At 47.1% G+C, this 26,221-nt stretch overlaps 1 pseudogene; it reads left to right on the top strand.

Annotated features, from left to right (window-relative positions):
- Positions 1–11,301: 11,301 nt before the first annotated feature.
- LOC8024095 overlaps positions 11,302–26,221 on the top strand; it is a 42,634-nt pseudogene continuing 27,714 nt past the window's right edge.

The following is a 26,221-nucleotide window of genomic DNA, read 5'->3' on the forward strand; positions in this document are numbered from 1 at the left end:
TCTTTTAGATCCTTTGTTTTTTTACATCTTTAGTTGCCATTCGGCTTGAGGAGCGCTGTGTATGCGCGATTACCGGAAGTGGCACTGGTTATGATTTCACTGAGGACCCAACGACCCAACCAACCGTCGCGCCAGATAGGTTTTTTTGTTGCTGTTCTTTTTTTTTTTTTTTTTGGTTCCCGGAATTGCCACCGACACCGCCTCAAAACTGGCGCTTCGAGCGGGCGCGAGGACCGCGCTGATTGGCTCGCGCACTCCCTGTCCTGGCACGTGAGCAGCTCTCCCCTTTCAAGGCATCCGCGCTGCTCGCGGGGACACTGCATCATCTCCGGTCCCGGGGCACTGTCGCATTCCAGGCACCAGACTCACCTGCGGGTGCGGTCTTTTTCCCGCGCTTTTCCAGCATCACGGGGGAGGCTCCCCACCTGTCCCCATCTCGGGCACTTGCGCTGGAAGCGGCTTCTCGGTGCAAGCGAGGGTGGATAAAGGCCGCGGTAAAAAGTTCAAGTGGGAACGATTGGCTGGGAGAGGGATATGAACTCCTACGAGGCGATTGCATCACTAAATTCTTGACCTTTCACCAACTGTTGCTGCGAGCTAGGTACAACTGTACATGCGTCAAAATGAAGCTTTTATTTGCTCTTCTAATCTCTTTTGCGACTCCTGCATAGAAGAAATGTACTGTAAAAGCCAGACATTTTCTCTGCTAGCTGTGGCATGATTCATTCCAGAAACACACCTTTGCTATAAAATTGGTTACAAATTGTTTTGTCAAATGGTTGTTTTGTCATTTTGAGCCGTTTGGGGTGTAAAAGCACAATTCGTTCACGTAGAAAAAAAATTGATTAATGTGGTTTTCCCGCTTGGGAGTTAAACTAGAAAGAGTGAAACGAACTCAATTCAAATGAAAAAGGCGAATTGGATCGATTCCAATGGTTAATTATTTCAAACTGGGCATACTACTAGCTTTATACAAGTTCAACAGGAACTTTCTCTAGTTCCGCTGATAGGACTTGTTTAGATACCGTGAGGCTAGTTTCATTGCCAGTTGTAAGTATTTGACTGCCAGCTAGAACAGTTCGACTGCCAGTTTAAACTGTTTGGCGGACAGCTTAAACATTATGACACCAGTGTCGCCAGTTCAAGCTACCAGTTTTGCCTGGTTAACTACCAGTTTGAACTGTACAATTGAGAGTTCAGCCAACTCAGCTGCCACCTTGGCCAGTTCATTTTCCAAGTTCGACCAATTTCTACAGTTTCATTTCCTATTCGCCCTGTACAATTCCAGCACAACCAGTTCTTTTCGGGTTTGGCCTGTTCCAATCCAAACTGTTTTCAAATCGTTTTTTTTCTTTTTCAGTGAGGAAAACGTGTTATTTTTTATGTCTCTAGCTAAAACAGACTTCTTGCACTGAAACGTCGCTTTCTAGTGCAACTCCTCGTGCCACAAAGCACCAAGAATATGTTAAGAAAACGTTCATACGAATAAAAAAAAAAAGTAAAAAAAAAAGTGAAAGCCGTTTACAACTTCCTGTAACGCCGAATTGGAGCGCAGCTCTTGAGGAGGAGGAGTGGAGGATATATTCCTCCTCCTCCCTCGTGATCATGCCTGCTAGTCCTCCTCCCCTCCTGCTCCCCCTCCCTCTCCTTTACCACCTCCTCGTCCTTCAAGCTCCTCCCCTCCCCTCGCCTCCGCCTCCTCGTCTCTCCTCCCCCCCTCCTCCACCTTCGTACTGCTTTCCTCCTTGCCGCTCAAGCCGGACAATGAGGGGAGGAGGAGGAGAAGGAGGGGGAGGAGGAGGAGGAGGGGAGGAGGAGAAGGGGGAGGAGGAGGAGGGGAGGAGGAGGGGGAGAAGGAGAGGGAGGAGGAGGAGAGGGAGGGGCGCGGTTACGCCGACGCCGACGCCGACGGCGACGGCGACGCCGACGGCGACGCCGACGCCAACGGCGACGCCGCTCAGGCTGGAAACGGGCCCCTAAGAGCTGCGCTCTAAAAGTTAAACGAACTATAGAGTAACAGTGGCTTTCAGCGGGCATTCTGGGTTCAATGAAATACGAGCTTGAGTCAAGGAACATTGCATGGCGGCAATTCCCTGTCATTGCTTGGCTCACCCTATCTTCGATCTGGCAACATGTCCGAACACTGGCTGTTGCTTCTATTTAATGGACCAGGAAATTCCTATGAACCACCATGGAACGTCAAAGCTTGGCAGAGGCATCGCTACCTTGGCCATCTCTGACCGAGGAAAATCAATAGACAGCCAGGGTACAACAAATACTGGCAGCGTCCTGTTTACCTTGGCCATCAATGTCCAAGGAAATTGATTGGTCAACCAGGAAAGACGTTCCCTGGTAGTTCCGTGGCTTTCTGGGGCAAGGAAAGACTGTGAAACGCCAGGCTGGGATACAGACGTAAATGGCTGGCCAGTCGTGGCCAAGCCATCGCAACTAAGTGCCAATCTTGGCCCCAGCTAAACCAAGCAAGTGTGCTACCTGGGAAGGGTGCTGCCTGATCGCGTGTTTTCGTCGTCGTCGTCGTACTGTCACGCGTACTATGACACAACAGCTTAAGCCACGACAGCATATCGCATTTCCTCACTGACCCTGCTATATTTCGTCGCGCGAGCATCCGGCCATTAAAAGTGCACTCTCAGGAAAAAGGTGTATTATTACACCCTTTGTCCCATATAATACACCCGAAAACCTCAATTCGACGTACAGCGCCCTATAGTCGAACAGGCGGCCCCAAAGTTTACGAGGGTTTTGATAGCCGTGTGGTACAACTTATTAAGCTGGTGTACGTATTATTGACTACAAAAAAGATTATAGGAGTTTTCTTGGCCGTACTGAAAAAGCTCCGTGTTTTCTTTCTTTGGGCTTTGATACGTACTTTAGCAATTTCATAAGTTATATCGCACCGTTATCAAGCCCCTTGTAAAATTTGGTGCCGTCTGTTCGACTATAGGGCGCTGTACGTCGAAATGAAGTTTTGGGTTGTATTATATGGGACAAAAGGGTGTAAGGTGATACCCTTTTTTTTTAGAGTGTGCTTGCATTGCACGAGCGCGCGAGCTTGGCAGGGACACTGAAAACCCGCATCTCGCGCTTGTAGCATCGGCTGCGTCGGCACTTGAGCTGAAACGAAGTATTAGCGCCGAGATGTCTCGGTGGCGCCCTCTTATGGTTTCCATCCGTGACGTCACGACTGGGATTTGCCTCGCCGTGACGTCACCAGTTGTTATCCTAGCTACTTACCATCAGGTGTGACGAGGAGTTCGGTGGTGTGTTTCAAAAGCACAGTGGAAACTAGGAGCCATCGCAATCCGAAACTAACACCTTCAAAGTTGACAATTTGACAATGCTCATAGGCCCATGGTTTGGCCAATCGTGGAAAGCTGAACGCAGCGACCCTTTTGATCGCGCACATCGCTAGTAGGTACGTCGTCTTCGCAAGCATACGCCGTCACCATTGGCGTAACCGCGCGGGTTGCATTATGAAAATAATGCTACCGGGCGTGACCGCGCGTTGCATTGTTCTCTATGTTATGGTTCTCCACAGTCACATCTTGGCGAATCTCGGCGTTTAATTCGAAATAAAAAGCTGTTAGTAAAGGTCACTTCAAGTCTGAGTCGATGGATTAATGCGTCGTATTTCTCGGAGTGTTGTGCGTGAAAGTAGACGCACAGATATCTTTAGGGTGTACAGTCAACTATCTTGATCACAGTTAGCGGGGACGCCGGAGGGCGTGGCAGCGGGTACTAGCGAGTTTTAGTAGGCCGTGTTTCCCGCTCCGCTAAGCCACTCCGCTACCCGAAACTCTACAGCCAAGGCCATCGGCGCGCAGGCGCAGTGGTGGTTTCGTCGTAGTGTAGGGCTAGCGGAGGGGGAAACACGGTTTACTAAAACTCCCTAATATCAGAGCAGCCTAACGGCCCTGCGCGCAAATTCCAGTGCATGCGCATCGCGCCTGCTGAGGGAATATGTTATCATCGCGCGCATCGCGCCATCGGAGCGCTCGCGCGTCGTCTGCTACGGGCGTCGTCTTCTACGCGAAGCATGTCGCATGGAAACGCAGGGGTTAAAATGCGTGTAGATGAACTTATCAGCCCACGGGCACGCGATAAGCATGGATGCATGATACAGTATCATACTTTTTTGTTTCTTATATTTTATTAAAGGAATATTCGAGGCCCCCTCCGCCGCATGCGGTGTGCTTGATAAATTTAGGCGCCTTTGCATTGCTGTCAGAACGATTGCTGCACCTCATCATGGCCAGAGTTCCAGAGGCAGACAGGCGATTGATCATCGAGCTCTCCCAGAAAGGGAACTCGCAGCGGGCCATCGGGGCCCTTGTAAATAGTCCTCTAAAGGCGGTTAATAGAATCGTTCAAGCTTTCCGTTATGTAGGGACTCCCCTCGAGGGACTCCCCCAAGAGAGACGACCGAGGATGAGGACCGTTACATTATTGCCGCTGTCGTCGAGGACCCCTTTCTTTCGGCCAAGGAAATCCGAGAGGAGCTGGAATTGGACGTTTCGGACGTGACAATTCGTCGGAGGTTGGCAAGCGCCGGCCTGCATAGCGCCATGGCAGCGCAGAAGCCCCTGCTATCTCCTTCAAACAAGGAAGCGAGGCTCCGCTTTGCGATGGGACATGCGTCGTGGACGGCGGATGACTGGGGCCGGGTCGTCTTTTCGGACGAATCGACGTTCTCCACCAGGCAAGACGAACGCGTGCGTGTGTGGCGACCCCGCAGCGCACGGTAAGGCCTGCTTAGTACGTTAGCTGTTCTACGTAGGTCTTGATCATTGTTTTCGTTGCGGAAATATTTCGTCGTTCGTTTACGTTCTCGCTACACACTCGTGATTTACAGCAATTACGTTTGATAAAAGGCCGGGGTCCCTTAACAGTTACATTTTCTGCTATGTTATTCGCAATGTATCCATTGTTAGTCAAAGCTAATTGCGTTGTTTATTTTTTTTTTTTATTATTGTTGGCTCATACGGGTAGTCGCGACAGTCTTTGTTCCTTTCTCCTCTTTACCTGCGTAAGTTTTGTGTATACAGTTCGATAGCTTGGCTGAAAAATCACACCGCTCAACTAGGGTCGATGCACTCCTGCAGGAACGATCCTGCCTGCGTGCAGCGCGTTGCTTCCAGCGGCAGGACGTCCGTGAACGTTTGGAATGCCATCTCAAAACATGGCCTCGGTCCTCTGCACCGCATAGTCGGGAGGCTGACATCGACCAGTTACTGCGACGTGGTGGACACCGTCCTTATACCCTTCGTTCGGAGTGGTCTCTTCCCCGACGTGAACTTCATTTTTCAGCAAGATCTCGCGCCCATCCACACTGCGCGCACCGTGAAGGACCACTTGCGGCAGTGCGGCATAGAGGAGTTGCCATGGGTTCCGAAGGGCGCGGACCTCAACATCATTGAGAACGTCTGGGGCCAAATAAAGGCGGCCATGGTGCGTACTCCTATTTATTCCGCCACAGAAGACCAGCTGTGGGACGCAGTCCAAGCAGAATGGGAACGTTTGAAAGGAGACGCGTCTTTCGTGTCAAGTCTTTACGACTCGCTGCCGTCAAGGATGGCGGCTGTAGTCGAGCTAAACGGGGATATGACCCGTTACTGAGCCTTTTTTACTTGACTTGGTTTTTTTTCTTTGACTGCAGGTAGCAGCCATTAAGTTTTACTTCAGCAATAAAGTTTGCACTTTTCTTACCCGACACTACTGACACAGCGTCGTCATTACAGCAATCGGCTGCAGCAACCCTTATGGGCAGAAATCTTAGACGTCTGCACCCCGCAGTCACCAACACACATCTATCGCGGGCCAAAAGGTAATAACAGTAAGAAAGACAAGAACCAAAAGCTAAAAATGCAGTTATCAAAGTCAGGACCACGTTAATTAATGATGCAGACGCGCTGGCCGACAATTAGTCTATGATCACCGCGCCCGAGACAGCTCTAGTCTCTACAGGAAGCGGGGTCGGCGAAGCTGGCGCAGACTGACGCGAGGAGAAAAAAAGACCGTCTTTATTTGCTTTAACAAATACTGAAACTAAACCGGGAAAGCAGATGAGCACATTGGAGGAGCTTTCATTTTAGGGTTCACCACCCTTTCGGGTATGCCGAAGTTCTTGCTGTCACCAGTTAGCATGCGCATGGTGGACAACAGCCGTAGCAGACAACACACGTAGCAGACGAGACACGTAGCAGGCGAGGCGCGTAGCAGACGACAGGCGTAGCAGACGGCACACGTAGCAGGAGTCACACGTAGCAGACGGCTCACGTAGAAGACGACAGACGAGCGCTCAGATGACGTGATGCGCGCGACGAGAATATAATATCGCCGCACGCGCGGTGCGCATGCGCAGCAGTTGCGCGCCAGTCCGGTAGAGCGCTCTGATAGTGCCCGCTGCCACGCGCTCCGGCGTTCCCGCTAACTGTGATCAAGCTGTACGTGTCCAAGCAATCCTTGCACACCGTGCCTTTGTTTCGAGTGTCGATCAGCGACCTTAAGTGCGCCGTTCAGCTGAACTCTGGTGCAATATATCCGTGAAGTGTGTGTCGAAGGCACGGCTGATGATACCGGCTAGGTGACGAGCTAAGTCGTAAGGTGATGTCATTTTTGCATGCGATTATTTCTTGTTCTTCAACAAAACATCTTTCGAGGTGTTCCATGTTTGTGATTGCAGTTGGACTTAGCAAGTATGATGACAGATGTGACTGGCTGCCCACACGGCTGCATAGGACTGGGTGTTCAGTTGTTCAGTTGTGCTGTTCCAATAGGAACATAAATTGTTCCTATTTGAACAATTTATGTACCACCCCCCCCCTATGTGATACCCTCTCACGAGGGCCTTTAGGGGTAATATGAATAAATAAAATAAATAAATAAATAGTCTGTCGTACCTGGAATTCTCCGCCATCTCCGTGGAGTTGTCTTAACCGTATGTTGAGGCGTCAATGTCGATTTCGAAGCCAGACTTGGATTGTTCTTCCAGTTTAATTTGAAGTAACTTAATTACTCGCGTTTGTTCGGTCTTCGGGGAACTGAAGAAGGATTTTCCACCTTATCGAAAAAATTTGTTTCTGCAGTAATAGGCAGCCATGGCGTGCCTGCCATCTTCAAGTATGCGCTGGTGCATGCCCGAAGACGGCCGTATGATCAACAAACGATAACCCATAGCTGACTTCACCACGTACTCCAATGAAATCCGAATAGAAATGTATAACGAGCTTACAGTTTTTAATATATTTACTAAGTATTAAAAAGTACAAATGAAGATTTCGGATTAGAAACTCTATCGAAGGCGAAAATGTAAGATTATCGCAAACAACAGTAAAAAGAAAATGTTCCACAGGGCTTTTTAGATGTCCGGGCATAGAGTAGCAGATGAGCCGGCGGGAGTAGCGAAGGAAAGAAAGTAAAAATAAAGCCAAACACGTCAAAGCGAAATACGCGATGATTCGAACGTCAATTAAACAAAAGAAAGCAAAGACACCAGCATAAAAGCAGGAGGATGAAAGAACGCGGCGGCGTACCGTCTCCTCAAACATAAAAAAAAAGTAGACTGAACAATGGAAGGAGTTGCAAGATCGTCCATCGGGTGCCGGCCTCTATTGTAAAAGTCGTCGAAGACGTTAGTCATCCCGACGGTAACAATCGTAATTTGTGCACCGTATATAACGTCACCGAAATCCCCTTTATTTGCGCAACGGCGCGCTCCTCTTGTTTTCTTTTGCACACGCGAGAAGTCAGCTTTTTTTTTTTTTGTATCTCTGCTTTTATTAGTTTCCGTAATAGCGTCAAATTGGCATGTGCACAATCGTCTTCTTCCAGAACGACATTGCAGTAACGTACGTGGTTTGAAACTGACTTTTGCTCCTTCATCCAGAGACGATCGGGATTAGCCAGCTCGCCTATTCGACAAAACGGTTTTAAGCAGTACATTCATGAGGAATGGGAATTCCAACATCAAAACGAATTGATCGATAAAAAAAAAGTGAAAGCCGTTTGCAACTCCCTGTAACACCGAATTAGAGCGCAGTTCTTGAGGAGGAGGAGGGAAGGGTACCGGGGGGGGGGGGGGGGGTGAAGTGACCTGGGGGTCGCGTGACCTTGGGGGGTCACGTGAACTTGGGGGGTCACGTGACAATGCCGATGATGTCATCAGTGACGTCACTGATGACATCATCAGTGACGTCACTGATGACATCATCAGTGACGATGACGATGCGGACTCCAATGACGTCATCAGCGATGATGACGATGACGATGCGGATGCCGGTGACGTCATCAGTGACGTCACTGATGACGTCATCAGTGATGATGACGATGCAGATGCCGGTGACGTCATCAGTGATGATGACGATGACGATGCGGATGCCGGTGACGTCATCAGTGACGTCACTGATGACGTCATCCGTGATGAAGACGATGACGTTGCGGATGCCGGTGACGTCATCAGTGACGTCACTGATGACGTCATCAGTGATGATGACGATGCGGATGCCGGTGACGTCATCAGTGACGCCACTGATGACGTCATCCGTGATGACGACGACGATGCGGATGCCGGTGACGTCATCAGTGATGATGACGATGTGGATGCCGGTGACGTCATCGGGGAGGTCACGTGACCTCGGCGGGGGGTCACGTGAACCTGGGGGTGGTCACGTGACCTCGGGGGTGTCACGTGACTTCGGGGGGTCACGTGACCTCAGGGAAAGGTCACGTGACCTCAGGGGAGGGGGTCACGTGACCTCAAGGGGGGGTCACGTGATTTTGAGTGTCACGTGACCTTGTGGGCCACGTGACCCTAGGGGAGGGGTCACGTGACCTCGGGGTCACGTGACCTTGCGGTGATCTTGGGGTCACGTGACCTTGGGATGACCTTGGGGGTCACGTGACCTTCGGGTGACCTTGGTTGCGCCGACGCCGACGGCGACGGCGGCGGCAACGGCAACGGCGACGGCGACGCCGCTCAAGCCGGGAACGGGCCCCTTAGGGCTGCGCTCTAAAACAGTAAAGTTCAAACGCAGCTGTTTCTTAAATTTTTGTATATTGCCCCTTTTCAAGAAACTGGGCGAAGGTACATTCGTGTCTTGCCTAGCTTACATAAGTTCTGAGAGTGTTTTCTTCAGGAGAGCCCTAAAATTGCAACCTCAAAGCTGTAACATCTTTCCCACGCGATGAAAATGTCCTTCACTCATGAGGTGGCAACTACTTTTAGAGCGCAGCTCTTAGGGGCCCGTTCCCGGCTTGAGCGGCGTCGGCGTCGCCGTCGCCGTCGGCGTCGGCGTAACCAAGGTCATCCCAAGGTCACGTGGCCCCCAAGGTCATCCCAAGGTCACGTGACCAAGGTCACGTGACACCCAAAGTCACGTGACCCCCCTGAAGTCACGTGACCCCCCCGAGGTCACGTGACCCCCCCGGTCACGTGACACCCCCAGGTCACGTGACCCCCGCCGAGGTCACGTGACCTCCGCGATGACGTCATCGACGACGTCACCAGCATCCGCATCGTCATCGTCATCATCACTGATGACGTCATCAGTGACGTCATCAGTGATGATGACGATGACGATGCGGATGCCGGTGACGTCACTGATGACGTCATCAGTGATGATGACGATGACGATGCGGATGCCGGTGACGTCATCGATGGTCATCGGGGAGGTCACGTGACCTCGGCGGGGGTCACGTGACCCTGGGGGTGTCACGTGACTTCGGGGGGCATCCGCATCGTCATCGTCATCACATATGACGTCATCAGTGACGTCACTGATGACGTCACCAACATCCGCACCGTCATCGTTATCATCGCTGATGACGTCATCAGTGACGTCACTGATGACATCATCGGCATTGTCACGTGACTCCCCAAGGTCACGTGACCCCCCCAGGTCACTTCACCCCCCAATACCCTTCCCTCCTCCTCCTCAAGAGCTGCGCTCTAATTCGGTGTTACAGGGAGTTGTAAACGGCTTTCACTTTCTTTTTAACATTGAAATCAGAGAATACCCTTGACAATATTTTTTCATTGGTCACATCCCACTGATATAGGCAAAACCAATGCTTTGTGGAGAGTTCATCCGCTTGCGGAGACTCCAAGCTCGCCAGGGGCGCTGCGATCACTTCTCGCCCGCGCTCCACGGAAGTTGCCAGTATATTGGTTTGCATGGTATTTGCCTTAGCCATAAACAGCTTTGCTATTAAAGAGTTCACAAAAATGTGGGCGCCTCTTCATATATGTCAAAAGAACAATTTAAAGAGAGAGTGTTTAGAAATTCGCGTGACGTTGCTATCAAAATAATCATTCAAGAAAAAAGGTAAAGTATAACTTTTTTTTTCTTTTTTCCGTGGTTTGTTCTGCACTTAGGAATATGCCAAGGCTGGTGATATCTATACGAATTATATTTATACGCTTATTTTAAATCAGATAATTTAAGAATTATACTGAAGGATCTATATGCAGCATACTTATAGGCAATTGTTAAACGATAATCTTACAAATTTGGTACGACGTCATCAAACACCTAAGCGCTAATAAGCAGCCAGGTCACGGGGACAGTGGGAGCCGGTTAAAAAAAAAGTGATGTGCAATCACGTATACTTTACATGCGACTGATCTGGTTCCTTCCAGACAGTTCCAGGCTATAAAGTCGAACACCAGTGTCGAGCGCACAGTATAGGTGTAAAGCCTGACGGTACATGACGGTTGTTTCAAACGAAAGCTGTGAACCGCTTTGGAACTGTCGCCGATGAAAGCTGAACATTTCGCTACGCCAGCTGGAAGACAAAGCTAGAGTTTGCGACCAGACGAACTATGGAGTGTCGAAATGATTTACGATCGGGAAACCATGAAGATTAAACACAAAAAGCATTCTGAAGTGTTGAAAGAAAAAACGCTTTGTTCCTGAAAAAAGAAAATTCCTGAACGGCTTGTAGCCGTTCAGGAATTTTCTTTTTTAAAAGGCGATCCAGGAAATATTTGATGAGCGTTGTGAAAAGAACAATTGGTATCGAAACATTTTGTCTGACAGCGGAGTAGAAGACAAAAGGTGTGTTCCTTATGTAACACCTGTGCTCTACGCTAAGAAAAGCGTACTTGCGCCGAATATCTTTTGCGGGCGGGCCCACGAAACAAAAAATAATTATTAAATGTAGTATCAATACCCGGCGATATGTGGTTAATTTTTTTTCTTTCTCCCGAACAATCTTTAGGAAGAGGGCTGTAGATATATTCACTCGTGGCGCAGGGCTGTGAAACGGCTGGATCGACTACAAATGAAGGTGAGAAATATAAATTCTATTCGTATACGTTAAAAAACAAAATTCATCCAGCCAGATTCGCGCTCGTAACCACTGCACAAACCGTAGTCCGTGTTACCTCGGAGCATTACTGATTTACTATTGTAGGTGCTGAATTAAGATATATGTGGCTGCATTTTAGATTTGCTCGAAATTATCTTAACAGAATGTACACGTTTCGAAAGTCAAATGCATATATAGTTACACTCTAAAAAATGTGTGTGCGTCTACTTTCACGCGCAACTATTGGAGAGCCAATAATCACCGTGACTTACAGAGGCAGCTCAGCGAATGACAATGCCGAAAGATATGTTTAGACCGAAAAATGAAGTCTTAGTTGCGACATTAAGCAATGCAAGAGTGACGTTTAGCATTGCTTAATGTCACAACTCAGTCTGCGTTTTTGGTCTAAACATACGTTTCGGCATCGTCATTCGCTGAGCTGCCTCCGTAAGTTCCGGTGATTGGCTGTCCGAGTGTTGTGCGGGAAAGCAGACTCACGGCCTTTTTTTAGAGTGTACTTTCTCCAACGACCAAATTTGCTAAGAACTACTACTTCGTTCAGCGCGTGAGTAATGCGCAAATCTTTTTTTCTTGATTTGACAACAACCATAGTCAATGTTTAGTTTTTTTTTCCAGCTCCCAACAGGAAACTGGATCCTACATGGCCGAGAGCTTAAGAAAACGCGGAGTATGACCTTAGTATGTTTCCGCCTATTGCTTCGGGGTTGGTTCTACGGCGCTCTTATCGGCTAATGCTGCAATGTGATTGGCTGCGGAGTGATACCAAAATGATCGGGATTCGCCATAGCTTGCGTTTTTAAGCCGTGTCAGTGACTACGCGGTGAGCAAGTCGTCCGATTCCTGTGCAATGCAATGACGTCAGAACGGCGCCAAGTTCTGATTGGTTTTGCTTGGACTACCATCAGCCAATGAGAGTTCGGCGTTCTGACATCATCGCAACCCTTGTGCAAAAAGCAGACCAACTTGCGCTCCTTATTGAACAGCACACTGTTTCTTTCCTTGGCTATTGTCCTGCGTCCTGATGACACTCTTCAATTTTGTCCGTGGTCGCTCTAGGGACAAGCGACGAGGTTGCGTTTGCCAGCGTGCGTATGGTGCGCACTGCTTTGCTCTTACGCCGTTCGCCAGGCGGATTCAAAACCATTGCAGCGCGTTCTTGTCGACGAACGGGACGTGGAAGGCGAAGTGAAGGGCTCGGAGACTAAAGAGTGAGTGTAATTTTATGAGATGCATATTGTAGCGGGAGTGGTGAGGAGTTTTTTTGCGAGGAATCCTCGTAATAAAGCATCAATTGGCGATTAAGCGAGAAACCTCGAACGCATGCAGTCAGCCCTTAGTAAACCTGTTATGGTCACTGATTCAGTGAAAACGGCCGGGCGTACTTTTCGAACGCAAGATCTTAAAGGGGGCCCTGAAGTCATTTTTGAAAAAGGTCGTTTTTGAGCTTATATTTTTAAATTTTGTTAGTTCCCACATATACCAAGTCCTATATTACAAAACCGCCTATACATCTCAAGGCAATAGAAAAACATGTGGACTCTTTTTTTCTCGCGGACTACACTCTTACTCTGGGGCCACCTAGGGAGCCACCTATAGCCCTGACAAATGAGATCCAACGTGTCGCGGCAAATTTTGGGGCCACCTAAAACTGCCAGCCGTTTGCCGTCCCTTTATAGGTTGCCCCAAAATTTGCCGTGACAAGTTGGATCCTGCCGGCCCGTTTTTTAGCTGGCCCGTTTTCTAGCTGGCCCGTTTTCTAGCTGGCCCGTTTTCTAGCTGGCCCGTCTTCTAGGTGTCCCGTTTTCTGCTGGCTATAAAAATGTCCCGTCGTCCACTCGCCCGCAGAGTATCTCCGAGGGTCCAGGACTGTGGTCCACGAAAAAAGCTAGGGGATTGAGAAGTACAGGAACTTTTCAATGATAATGAGGTGGAAAGAGATGAGACTTTTGTTATCTTTTGGCTTTGGAGGTCGAGAAGGTTCTGTGGTGAAGTTCCTGGAGTGTATTAGAGCCACTAAATGAGCTGCGCTTAGAGTATCGGCACTCCGTTTCCCGGCATTGTTGTGGGCGCCGCCATTTTGGCTCGTATGCAGAGCAGACGCAACTGCCGATCGTCATGATTCAAAAGTGCGACTTCTTCAGTATTAGATTCGGTTGTGGAAAGGTCACGCAATATTGCTTTGCTCTGTCACGAACTATTTAAACATTTGTGGAGGGCGGAAAGGCGTTTCCTGTGATTTCAGATAAAACTTCAGATAACTGGCAACCATGATTTTACGATACAATATGGCCAAGTGTCGTTACTCTGAAGCGTAGCTTATTTAGTGGCACTAGAGTGTATATAAGAGGGTGACCAAATAAACTTGTCTTTAGCTGTGTTAGAGACGTGTCCTCGACGGTTCATTTTTCTTCTACTTTGAAACTTTCCTCTTTTCCTGCCTCAGTCTCGGGCTAAGAACAAAAAGGAACTTTTCACCGTTTTTTTCCTCACTTTGATTCCACGTGTGACGTCACGTTTCACGTGAGCGCTGTGGGTTGTTTAAAATTCCCGCGAGGTCATGTGACTGTGACATCATAACCCTATCGACCATTCAGGATTTTTGCGTCACGCCACCGAGGCCGGATTTTCCGCGACAGGGAGCCCCTTAACGCTATCGCCGTTAAAAGGTTATTCTACACTCGCTCACCTGCGGCGTCAATGTTTTATGGGGAGTGTTCGTTAGTCCTAAATTTTCGTAGATAGTTTCGCGGCGAGATTGACAGCTATCGGGGCGACGCACGCTGCGCGATAACGGAAATAGACTCGGAGGCTGTGATGTAAAACGTACTCGACCCGCCTCCGGAGCAAAGCTGTCGTACCGTGGCGTTTCAAAACTTACTCGAGCTTACTCGATGACGTCAAAACTCGCGTTCCAGAAGCGTGTTTTTTACTCCGTAGTAACCTCTCACACCAAAAGTTGTAGACGCTAGAAGAAAAAAGTGACGAAATACGTTACTCGGACTTGCAAAATAAAGTAACGTGGTACCATGTTACCAACCTACGTTACCCCAAAATAAAAGGAACGCCTTACCGTTACCGTTACGCGTAGAAAGTGACCGACGTTACTTTTGCGTTACTATTTATAGAGTAACAATAATAGTTGCGACAAAGGGCGTGAGCGTTTGGGTCTTTCTAAAGTGGGATTTTTTGCGTGAAAAAAGGGACAGACGAAATTATGAAGGCATGTGGAAGGAGTGTAACAATTAATGACTATAGTTCGTTTCGACTTAGGTCCACACCCAGCCGACGCTACGAGATAATAGGGAGCTTTCGTAGATCGCGTTTTTCCCTTCGCTAAGGCCTCCGCAACGAAGAAGCCGCTACTGCACCTGCGCGCCGATGGCCTTGGCTGCAGAGTTTCGGGTATCGTAGCGAGCTGCGGAGAGCCCTGCGGGACGGCGAAAACGATCTACAAAAACTCCCTAACGGGACAAACCGAGCAGCGTCAATAGCGCGAGTCACTGGGCCTTCTCTTCTTAGGATTTTCTCAGCGATGATGGAACACAAACAGAAACATGACGGCAACCAAGATGGCGCCCTTTTGAGGCTGCCTGACTAGTCCCCCATCAGCTCTATAGCGTCGGCTGCGTCTGGAACTAGGGCAAAACGAAGTATAGAAACACGAAACAAATGTTAAGTGTACTTTTGTTCCCGGTCTTGGGAAGACGATGTCACCGTAACGTAACTATGTTACCCTTTACTAGAAATAAGTAACGTTAAGTTACCTGTTACTGTCTTGAGCAAGTAACGCGTGCGTTACTGCGTTACAGAAAAATATAACGCGTTATCGATGTCCTTTAACACATGAAACTGGTGCAGAAAAGAAAAAAAATTTAGTCGGATGAACAGACACAGACGGGAACGAGTCAAACTGAGCTAACTGGTTTATTTCTCGAGCATCTTATAGTATATACCCAGACAGATTGTGGCCGGCAGACGTTCGAAATGGCGGAGAATGGGGTGCTACAATTTATGCGTGGTTATTGCGATTTTGTTTTTCAACGCACGAATTGACTGTGCCCCACATCCAGACCGTGGATCGGCTACCACCAGCTCGCCTGCGCACTTACAGTTTTTTCAGTAACGCGTTACTGCTAATGCCGTTCCTTGTAACTCGTTATCACAAACACCGCTCATGCTAGCCTCATCCCCTCGTTGGGTAACGTTGAATAAAATCGAGTAAAGACGTCACGTGATCTGTGCGCCGTCTGCTCGTCGTCTGCTTTCTGCGCTCACAGCTGCCCAAAGCTCGTCTGCTCCGCTGGCTTTGGTGGCAGACGTTCGAAATGGCAGAAAATAAGGTGCAGCCATTTATGTGTGGTTATTGCGATTTGCTGTTTTCAACGCACGGAGTGACTGTGCACCACATCCAGACCGTGCATCGTCTGCAGGAAGGTATACCTGTTGTTGTTATTATTAGACTGCGAGTGTATACAGGAGCTTCTTCGCATCCTCGTCTTCGGCGTTGGAGGGAACTCCGTATTATTACCTTCGATGCTGAAGATGTTCGAACGCAGTAGATGATGTAGAAGTAATTTTTTTCCCAGAGTGTGCGTAATCAGAGGATAACACTTGTGAAGCAGTTAAGGCTTTGAAGATTTCATGTATAGGATCTGTAAAGAGCCCCACCCACTCATCCTCCCCTAGAAGATGTCTATATCGCCTTAAACGTTCTCTCCGTGATTCTGTAATCATATTCGCGTCAAAGCGAACGTAACTTGCATGACCCTGTTGAGCAAGCCCCCTGCGCTGTATCGCGGTGTAGCCGTACAGCGCAGGGGTCTTTCTCAACGGGGTTATGCAAGTTACGTTCGCTTTGACGCGAATATGATTGCAGAATCAATGAGGGAATGTTTAAAACGATATAGACATTTTCTCGTGGAGTGTGAGGGGGTGGGGTTCTCAATTTCCGCAAAACGTAATCGGTGCAAACTACGATGCGTGGAATGTAAACTTTTAAAGCAACTTGACCAGACTTACGGCAATCACGCTGATTAATAAAAAAAATGTTTGACGAGTAACAGAGAGGAGTAATTTCTATCTCAATATACAGCCTGAAAGGAAGGTGAACTAGCGGAGCCTGTGTAGCCACTTTCCAAAACGCGGCGTCGTCGCCGTCAAAGAAAGATTTCGCAGTGGTTAATATTATCGTGTCTTCAATTGGTTCCTTCATAATCAAAAGTAATCGTCTGCTATTTACCGCTATCGCTGCTGTGATTTTTTTTTTTTTTTGCCGTAGTCCAAAACGAAGCCAATCCGCACTGTATCCAGGTAATAATCCCGGCCGTTCCAAAATCGAGTCGTGGATAGTTTACTCGCGATGTCACGTGGCATTACCCTCTGACGTAGGAGACAGGGGCAGTTTGATACTTTGATACTTTTTATCCGGAACCCATGTTCCGGATAAAAAAAACAGGACGCGGGATGGCCAAAAAAACCTGCTTTTCGTGCAAGGCTCGTCAAATTATGAGGCGCTGGAGAAATAGGGACCGCCGCCCTAGAAGTTGCGCGCCGCCGCCGTTGCTTCAGTGTGGGGGCGCCACCTTTGTTGGGGCAAGAAAAGCCGTGAATAGAGATATTTCGGTCAATGGGAGTCACGGGCAGAGCCAGGGCGTGTATGAGACGCATAAAGTGGGCTTGGCATTCTTTCTTGGCCAACCAGAAGCCTAAAAGAATCACCTAGTGGTGTTAGCGAGAAACTGTTTTAATTATAGGTATATGGTTTTAATAAGCGCGTAAGAGTTAAATGGAGTAACCCTTAGTGGTTGAAAACAGGGCGCACGTGATGTCTCGATCATCATCATGCGGAAAGATGTACGAAACGAATGTGCCATTCCACTGTTTTGCTCGGACAGAGTGTGACCGCTCGGACGGCAGATTCCCGGCCCTCGGCGCTTGTCGTACGGATAATGTCGATCGTTCCGCTAGTCGCACTCTTCCGCCATGATTTTGGATGACCGTGAATGAAACATCACGTGCAACGTATTTTCAGTCACCGAGAGTTACTCCGACGCACATATTAAGTTTGTCTCTCGCGACCACCACCAGGGTATTATTTCCGGCTTCTGGTTGGCCACATTCGAATTTGTGAAGACGCCCTGGAACACGCTCAGCCCGCTTTCAGCAAATAGCGCCTCCTAATTTGCCTCCTATACTTCCCAACGAATGACCAAACTCTATCACATACGGCTCTGGGGCAAGATAGAGGGCCTAGATTGAAGGAATGGTCCGTCTAAAACCATGGGGAGCGTTTGTCAATTTAATGGCGGACACCGCCTGCAGAGATTGGTCGCGAGTGCGCATGCACTGCGTTTTTGCGTGGTGAGGAGGATAGCAGGAGGAAATGCGGAGGCGTTTGCAGACGATCAGCGGTTTCGTCTTATTCTTGAAGCTCACATTGAAAATGCCACCCATCAAACCGATGCCAGCAGGATTGATTCCTCGAAACCTAGCTTATAGACCTTTTTCTTCTTTTTTTTTTTAGGGCGCCGCAATGTTGATATTTCCGACATCGACGACGCCGTCTAGCGGCTTCAAACTTGAAATACCGACCGCTGTGGTAGAAGAGCTCGCTGGCTGGGCAACGGTGGGGGTATGGGCGGAACTTGGCTAGACTTGGACATGGTGGGCTGCAATAACTTATCTGGAACTTGGATGGTTGAATCTACACCACCTAGACTGACAGGCCCTTTCCAATACCTCCTCCCCTCTCCAAACAGGCGCGATATCGACCGATGTGTCCGGCTTCTCCGATCACCTCCACTCGGCTCGACAAAGCCGAGCCGGGCCGCCTGTCAAGTTCTAGGTAGTTCTAGCCTCACATAGCGTATATAACGCTATGTGAGGCTAGAGGTTGCTACCTCACATAGCGTACATAACGCTATGTGAGATAGCAACAAGTTCCCCTCCCCCGCCCTCCTACCCTCGCTCCCAGCGCGCGGTCCGCCATGTTCTTTCTAACTTGCCCACCCTGGCTATGGCGTCTGGCTAGAAGCGGAGGTGGGAGCATCCCGGCGGGCGGCGAACGGCGGGGCGTGTGTCAGTTATTCGTGCTAACGATAGGTGGCGCGAGCGCAGCTTCTTAGATTTGTTTCGAGCGGCAACGCTGCGACTTGTTGCGATTTTAAACTGCGTTTGTCAGGATTATTTTTTCCGGAGCACGTTCAGAGTCACCTGACGCGTGCTCACGACTCCATGTCCATCCAACTCCAACACAGTTCTGGCTTTCAGTAACTGGTCTCGCTCTGTATAGTTTGGCAAAGACCCCTACAAATGGGGAAAGTCTCGCCAGCACTGATGAAAAGCCGACTCCATATATCCAGCAAGAACCCAAAAGAAAGTCAGAAGAGCCTTGATGAGCTCATGGACATCGGGTGTCTGAATGAAGACCACGAACTACTCCTGTCGTGCGATATCTTTGACGATCACAGCTGCTCCGTCTCATCAAGCACTGACTCTCGAATTATTTACTATGTCACACGTCATTGATGAACACGATGGAGGCAGGGACGTGGTTCCAATCGCAGAATAAATGAGTTCAAATAGGTGTTCGTATGACATGACGATAATGATTCCTGAAGAAGGGGAACAATGGGGAACAAAAGACGAAAACAAATATCTAAACAAACCTAGGTGACTTGTGCGCGACCGGAAAAATCCGCCTCGTCCTGGTATTCAACCAGGGACCTCTCCATTTCTAGTGGAGCGCTCTACGAACTGAACGAACAAAGAGTTAGACGTCAGTAGAGCAAACGGGTTTTATCACCTGGCACCGATCTAACACCACCAAGGGTGAACGCCTTGCATTTCTAAGGTTATGATGGTAATGCAACTAAATGCAAAGGTGTAAGCGAGCTGGACAAGAATGACGATAATTATCACTGGAGGAGGGAAACAAGGGGGACAAAGGACAAACACAAATTCACAAAAACAGCTAGGTGACTGGTGCCCGGCCGAAAAAGTTTGGAGATTTGTGTTTGTCCTTTGTTCCCTTTGCTCCCCTTTTCCAGGGATTTTTATCGTCATTCCTGTCCAGCTCAGTTGTACCTTTGCATTTTTTGCATTATCTTCGTATAACCATGGGTGCGTGCCAACCTCACACTAGTGATCGTTGCGAGATGACAGATAAGATGCACGAAAGATCAGTTTATATCTTAAAATTGGGTTAGCAAAATACATTTTACGAGAAAGGGGTAGACGAAGATATTTACGGCATAAAGCGAGGTCAGGTAAGTCTAAGTTTGTTTTCATCGATAAAACACTAGCAGTACGGGAATAATTTGAAATAATAAAGCGGGCTGCTCTGTTCTGAATGGATTCAAGAATGTTTGATGATCCTACATCTTCCGGACCCCAAACGGTACAAGCAGATTCAGGTTTGACCGGTAGATTAGCTGATCGTTAATGGCGGCACAAAAACCCATGCACACGATTAGCATTGCTAAATTCGTAGTCGACGTGCATGTTCCAGGAAAGGTTATGAGCCATTTGAATATGAAGATACGTTTATGAAGCAACAGAAGCTAACGGCATATTATTAAGGATATATATGACAGCGCGAGTGTTTTTAGGAAGACGGGAAACACGCATGTTTTTACATTTAGCAACGTAAGCTTGTTTAGCGAATCAGTTCACTAGGAAGAAACTACGTCGAGGTCTGACTGTGGTATAGCACAATTGGGGAGATTAGTTCTTACACGATACATTACACAGTCATTTGCGAACAATTTAATTGAAGACACTATTTGCGATGGAAGGCCGTTAATGTAGATTAAAAGCAATAGAGGCCACAGGACTTTAGATTAAAAACAATAGAGGCCGTTAATGTAGATTAAAAACAATAGAGGCCCGTTGTAGCCCAAACATTAGAAGAGTAGTAGAGGAATCACACCCATTGAGAGAAACATATTGTGTGCGGTTAGACAAGGAACATTTAATCCAATCTAAGTTGTTAAAATCGATTATAAGTTTGCTCAGTTTAAAAAGAAGGAGGTCGTGCGAGAAAGAGTCGAAAACCTTTGCGAAAATCTAGGAAAAGGCAGCCAACTGCAAGTCCAGCATCAATGGTGCGAAACAGGTCATTAGTAAATATTACGAGCTGTGTTTCACAAGTAAGTAACTTTTTGAACCTCCCTTGATAATTAGTGAAAAAAGAATTTGACTGGAGGAAGTCAACAATGTGAGAAAAATGATATGTTCAAGAAATGTATGTGGCACACTAGTCAATGATATGGATCGTTAGTTCAGTGGGGAGTGAGTATTACCTGATTATGCTTGGGTACCACCTTACCTGCCTTCCTATCATTGGGCCTAGTGCAATGTTGTAAAGACTGTGAAACAATTTCGGAAAGAATTAAAGGTGAATACGTCGCAGGGATCCTCAAAAACTTTAAAGTAATGCCGTCAAACCCAGCTCAGGAGAAAATTTTAAGATTCTGAATTAAGCAGTCTACACCAAATGATTCAATGAATACAGGAAACGTCAGACTAAAATTGGCACTGAATATCGTAATGTAGGACACTGTGGGGAAAAAAAAAAAGAAGAAACAAACACATCGTTCAGAACATTGCAACAATCATTTTGATCTACAGGGACGTTATTCGTATTACAAAGCTCAACTACACTGTATCTATTACCGCCGGCCGCAGTCCAAGATTTTCGGGGATTATCTTATAGAAGAAGAAAATAAAAGTGTACACTGATCAAACTTTTGCTTTGATTGTGCGAGTGCTTGTTTATCAACATATTCGTAAGCGCTTGCGCTAAGAACTTTTTGTTAAAAGTGAGCGCCAAAATAACCTTTTTTTTTTTTCACAAACGGTCAAGGCGTGTGTCTGCTAATTAGATCTAATCCGCTTAGGCCTGTGCTTGATAATTAGAGCAGATGCGCTGTGGGGGGATTCATACTGCTTAATTAGACGACTAACTTTTTGCTTAAGGGCCAATTTTCTTCAGCCGTTCACGTATGAAAACGTGGGAAGTAGACGGTAGAAACGTTTCTAATTCATTATTAACTGAAGCAGAATCGGCATTTTTGTATTCTAAAATACTTTTTAAGTGAAATAGATGAGGGAGCAGATCACTGCAAATCGGACTGAATAACACAATGGTCGCTTAAACCTGGTAAATACGTCAAACGAGACATAAGCTCAGGCATTGTAGTGAGATTGAGACCTAATACATTTGCAGAATGAGATGCACATCGTGTAGGGTCTTATACAAGTTAGTCTAAATTAGAATCGAAACAAAGGCTTAGAAAGAAGAAAGACTTTGTGATGAATTATCATTTATAGTCGTGGTGTCTCAGTAACGTGGGCCCAGACGGAAGATAGAATCTTAAATGTTCTTCAGTGGTTGCTTAATATGCGAGTCACGGGTGACGCAATTGTTTCAGCCCATCGGCTTGTAAGATTCTGCCACGAAAAGTGTCGACCTATCATCATACCATTTGCATCTCTCAAATTACGCGACGAAATCCTGCAGGCAAGATCGCCATTCAAAGCGCACCGTATCAGAGTAAGCGAAGACCTGTCGCTGGCTACGCGTAATGCCAGAAAAAGATTAATAGAATTTTGCGAAACAAACGGAGGAACTTCCAAACTGAGATACAATAGGCTTCACGTCAACGAGTTCTACGCTTTTAATCATGCGATCGATGTGGTCTACGAGTCAGGTCCGTCTCGTTCGACTGTCGTACCTCACGCGCAGTAACTATAGCTCTCCCATCGGTGGCTCGCGTCTCAGCCCGGTGCGTGCAGTGAAAGCTTGCGCGGCAGAACCTCCTGGGTTTGAACCCCGCCCCCTGCCGGTTTCAACCTGGATGAGTTTCGTACCAGCACGTGTTCGTGTAATCAGTACTGCGTGGTGCACGTCAAAGACTCCAGCTTAGCGGTTGTACTGCAATGGCTAAATTTTTGATAGCTGAGAGGTAGGTCACCCGTCGAAGCGTACAGACTTCAAGGCTGTTCAAATAAACAAGCAATTTTTTTTTTCATTGCGAGACTGCGTTTTGTTTGTGCTTTGTTTCCTGTTTTTGTTCGGTCAAAGTTTGAAATCGGTTCAGCTTTGTGTCTGACAATTCCTAGATCCGTAGATTGTTCCGGCGACACATTTTTTTTCAAGGTTGAAAAATATAGTTCAATTAATGAGTACAATATAGTGAGAAATCTAATTAAAATAGAGTAGCAAATACTCTAGACGAAAGGTATTCGCAAGATCCCAAAATACTACCAGAAGTATTTGAAATACAGTGTCTTTTGTATAGCATTTAAGGTGAGCACAAGTCCGTTTTGCACATATTATTTTGGTACTGGACAATTTGTTCACGTCTCTCACCCACCTTCAAACCACTTCTCGATTAGTGTATTACGGGTTGAAAAAAGGGAGCAGATATTTCCACTTGTGTAGGTGATCAAATTATGAAATATTGTGCCGCATCACATGCACCATCTGAATAAATCCCGTTTTAAACTTGTGCGAAAATGAAATAATCTGATATCCATCGCGCGAGCACGGACATCGCAAAAGGAGCAGCTTTCATTTAGGCATTTTCAACTTCGCAGTGTAACTGCTGCTGTCGAGAGAAAATAAAAATAAACGAAAAGCAGTATGCGAAAAAAGAACCACTTCATTCCCAAACGAGCGTGTTGGTAAAGTATGCTAGATAACAGAAAGGATAAAACACAGGACGAAAGAAACCGAGTACATACTTTCAACTCACAAGCAAAGTTGTGAGTTGAAAGTTGAAAGAATGTACTCGTCTGAAAGTTGAAAGAATGTAATCGACTGGGTTTCGTCCTATGTATTATTATTTTTGTTTTCTAGAAAAGAACTGCCTCTCACGACCTCCTCACGGCGCGCGTTTGACATATTGAGTGTCGCCTTTAAGCCACTGTACAAGCTGTTAACGAGTCCAGAGGGCGTGGCCTCGTTGACAGCTCGTCAACCACGTCACTGACACGCTGCGCCAACGCCATGGCCACGCCCAGTTCGCCATTTTCGTGCCCTGTAGACCTTTTCATCCTCACGTTGAAACCGAAACCAACCAAATTAAAGCAGCCTAATGGCGCCGAGCGCGTCAGCACCCTCTATCCGACGGTGAGGCAACTACTAAAATGAAATGGTCTATACCGACGCCGGGGACGTGTGCCCGCACGCTTGGCTCTCAGTTTCCCCCAGCGTATGACTGTTTTCTTACGTTTTATATGATCCGCTATAACAGCATTTGGGCTGTGTCGTGTTTATTCAGGAGCCATATTACGTTAGTTTCCGGTTACCTTGCCTAGTCTCCCTCCGTGCGCTGTGCGGACGTTGGTGCAAATTCCGCTCGCGTAACTTTCGCAATTCGCAGTTCTAGTTGTCGCCACTTGTTATGTTAGCGGCTCGCAACGATAACAACTCCGAATTCGCAGCTGAAAGGCTTTGCGTATAGAGTGTTTTCATAAGCGAGCGTAGAGAATGTCGATCTCGTTTTCTTTGGTTCTTGGTGCTTATTGTGATCGCTGATTAACATTAACGTAGAAATAACGGAGTGCTAAAATGTAGATGTTTTATGGACTGCGGAAACACATCAGTTATGTTTTACTGGAATTAACAAAGGTGTGTTTAGTGGAAAACCCAGCTTATTATTTCAATATCTTTCTGAAACATGGACAATGCACTTTGTTCGTCACCGTGCCATAATATCAAGGCAGTATTGTCCGCATACTGATACAATCGATATGTGCAAGGTGAAGCTCCGATTTGGCTCACATAAATGTTAAATAAAAGGGGTCCTAGTATCAACCTTTGAGGTACTCCCGAGTTAAGTGATGTTAATCTACTTTTAAGCTTGCCAGTTTTAGCCAACTGATATCTGTCTGTAATATAGTCTTTCAAGAACGCGTTAAAGGGACCTTTATTTCCTGTATTTCTTAATTTTATTAACCGCCGCTCATATTCCATAGTTTCAAAAGCTTTCGCTAAATCCAAAATTAGGCCTAAAACAAATTGATTCATATCAAGACCATAGTTGACATAATCTAAAATATTTTCCAGCAAAAGTTCAGTGCTTATATTTTTACGGAATTCGTACTCAGAGACTAATTTATTAAACAGAACATTTCGCACTACGATGTCATTTTATTAAAAACAAATTTTTTCCTCATTTGCGCTAAAATTGGCAATATCGAAATGTGTCTACAATTTTTAATTTCGTTTTTACTGACATTTTTTATATAATGGTCTCACAACAGCTGTGTTTAATTCTATTGGAAAGTTCCCTGATGAGAGTGATTCGTTGATTATTTTTAGAACGTCTTTTAATACCTCAAAATTTGTCTGAATGTCCCTTAATAGAATGAAGCCATTCAAAGCAGGTGTTGACGCTTTCATGTTGTTTATTATGCGTCCAAGATCTATCTCTATCATCTGAGGCAAGTAAGCTGAGTGCACACTATTCCCGTAGCTATTTGATTCTTCTTCTTGATGTTGTAGCACTTTTCTCAAATCCGCTATCCTTTGAATAAAAGAATCGTTAAATTGGTTTTAAAATAGCAACATTGTTACTACCAAAAGCTTTTCGAATCGTTTCATCTATATTTTGTTTTCCTTTACTGCCCGTAATTTCTTTTATCCAATACTAAGTTTTCTTCGCGTCTCCCTCGCAGTGTTGAAATTTAGTTGTATAATAATTTTTTTGCCAGTCTCTTTTTGGCAGTTACCTTATTAGCAGTTAATAAGCACACAGTCACGCCCACACAGCACAGACCGACGTGTACGGATCATCCCTTGTTCGGCCCGAAATCACTTGAAACTGAAAAATGAATTGACGAAACGCACTACGCCATATAACCTCCGCGGCCATTGCCGAACGACGAAAGAATAGAGATGTCAGGCGGTCGGGCCCTCAGCGTGACGTCATAGGAAGAGCGGAGAGGCAAGACCACCTAGACTGACAAATCTCTCCGCTCTTCCTACGACGGTCGATCGGATAAGCTAATCGGAGCACAAGCACCGGGTTCGCCTGCGCCTTGCGCACCTCGTGCGTCTGTTTACCCCCTATCTCAACCAATGACTGTGCGAGGTTGGCAGCCTCGCCATCGTGCGTTCTCTACGCGTTCTCTGTGCTGCCCTTTGATTGGCGTGTCCGATCTACACGTTTCGATGCGCCAAGGGCGCGTTTTAGAACACTTGCTCGCCGTAGAGTCAGTATAGTTGTAAGTCTAAACGTGATGATGAGTCTGATAAAAAAAAAATAATTACAAAGATGCCACTTTAGACTGCTTACGTGTAGGAATGCGAAAGCGTTCCTACACGGCAGTGCATTCCTATGAGCAGCGCGCCACGTCTTTCTTTTTCAGACTGCGCTGCGGCGGTGACGTCACACTCCCCTACTGCGCAGGCGCGGCGAACCCCGCCGGCTCCACGGTTTCCGCGGCGATGCATCTGCGTCGCTGTGCTTCTCTTTCTGTTTTATTTCTGAGGCGCGTCCACTTTGACCTTGAGCGGCCCCGCCGGGTTGCGTGATGATGCATCTGATGTGACGCGTCGCAGCCAATGGGACTTTAGGTGACGTTTTGCTCATCTAATGGGACTTTCGGTGCCATTTCACTCAGCCAATGCGAATTTAGGTACCGTTTAATGCTGCTACAGACAACGGTTACAAATACCGCTTCGCTCCATGGTACAGTTAATTCTCTCGCATCAAAGGCCCTCGCAGTTCACGTTTGCAATCGACTGACTCGATAAATAGGATCCTTGATAAACATGGGAAGCTCAATAACATTGCAGTCACACTCGCGCTGCGGCTTGTTGAGCTCATCGCACACTTTTGCGATTTTCTTACGCTTGTTA

The sequence above is a fragment of the Ixodes scapularis genome, unplaced genomic scaffold, assembly GCF_016920785.2.
Source record: "Ixodes scapularis isolate PalLabHiFi unplaced genomic scaffold, ASM1692078v2 PGA_scaffold11__112_contigs__length_91849675, whole genome shotgun sequence".
In the NCBI taxonomy this organism is placed as follows: domain Eukaryota; kingdom Metazoa; phylum Arthropoda; class Arachnida; order Ixodida; family Ixodidae; genus Ixodes; species Ixodes scapularis.